Below are 1,787 nucleotides of genomic sequence, written 5' to 3' on the forward strand. Positions count from 1 at the left end.
GCAGTGTGGCTGTGTCAGTAGTGCACACTCCAACCAGAACTCAGAAACCCACCCAAACCGAGCCTTTTCATGGTTTCCCTCAAAGGAATGGTTAGGAACTGGACTGTGATTAGATGGCTTTGTACCGTCACTGAAAAAAGCCAGAACTGTCTGAGAGGCTCAGATGGCACCGTTTACAATTCGAAGGGCTTAAAAGCCTAGCAAACGTGGTAACAGAATTACAGCAAGTGGGACAGTTACAGTTCTGCAAATGAACAGCTATAAAATCAGATTTTCCAGATCCCATAGGGGTGGCTACTAATTTCAAAGAAAAATATGAAAAGAGCCCTTCTTTAGATGATCATAGGCACTGACAGTTATGGGACCGTCAGGGAAGAAAATGGTTGAAACACAGGAAGGTATTTGGCTGAAAAAATTATAAACACCCTAGGAATCAACTTGATGCAGTGTACCCAAATCATTAAAGACTTGCCCATAACATCCATTAACTGTGACTCCAGGAAATAGTTTTGGAACCTGATCAAACCCTCTCTCAGCTCTGCCATCCTTCGCTCTGAATTACAAACACAAGATTATTTTAGCACATTTCCTGCATGTGTCTTACATGTGTCTCAGATCATTACATCATGAACACTGTAAGTAAACACTCCAAAGTGCAATATTAAAGTGACATCCAGATGGGACAATCAGGAGGACTAGAAGTCTCATATACACTGGGACTATAGCAGGGAGAAAGTGTGAGTTGAGTGTTTTCCTAGTGACTCTTTTCCTATTCACAAAACACTCATCAAACACTGCTGGTCTTAAGCATATCAAGGTCATGGTATAGGATGACACAGAAAGTTGGGGAAAACTCTAAAATGCCCAATTCAAATCATTCCCTTTTCAGACAAACCACAGCTTAAAGTGTCTGTGTGCCTCCTCCAAGTTGTACAACTTTTTCAGACAGTTCATAATTTTTTTTCTTGTCTCTGTTCTGTTTCATATGGCAATTAATTTGTGTAAATATCTCTGGTCATGCTCAATCATTCTATTAAGCGCTTACTGTATACAGAGCACTATACCAAGGACTTGGGAAAGTACTATATAAGAAAGTTGGTAGACATGTTCCTGCCCACAATTAACTACTTTAATATGGGATTTGAAGCCCATTGGTTGACTCTTAATTTTAACTTTAAACTTCTCAAAAATTGGCATCCTTCTCCAGAATCTCACATCTTTTTTTCCTTAGCCGTTATTCTACAAAGAAATCAACTGCAATAGCTGTAAAGAAAATATGTTTTCTCACTCTTTCTCTCTCTCTCTCCCTCTCTTTCTTTCTCTTTCTCTCCCCCCCACCCCCCATCTCCACAGTGGTTGGGACCATTTTATTTAGTGTTGAATGTGTTAAAAAATTGTTTGCAGCAAATCTAACACTCACCCCTACAAAGCCACCCCTAGCTCTCTATCAGCATGGTTGTAGAGTGGTATTTGCCAGTAATAGCTTTAAACAACCTGTGGAAATATGGAACTAGAGTCCCAGATAGAAAGTGTTTTTTTTTTTCTCTCTATCACTACTCAAGGGTCAACCTGGCTAAAGCAAAGGGGTACTGTAGCCACAGGCCCCAAGTGTTGACAACCCAAAATGCCCTCAAACAAAACACCACAAAAAGAAAGAAAATACACTGGGATGTCTGCTCTGGTCTGACCAGTATCAACATCTTGGGTGCTCCAAAATGCAACACAAGAGCTAAAGAAACATTCAAATTGTATATAGCAAGTCACCATAAACTACAATATCAGGTGTA

The sequence above is a fragment of the Tachyglossus aculeatus genome, chromosome 7, assembly GCF_015852505.1.
Source record: "Tachyglossus aculeatus isolate mTacAcu1 chromosome 7, mTacAcu1.pri, whole genome shotgun sequence".
Taxonomy (NCBI): domain Eukaryota; kingdom Metazoa; phylum Chordata; class Mammalia; order Monotremata; family Tachyglossidae; genus Tachyglossus; species Tachyglossus aculeatus.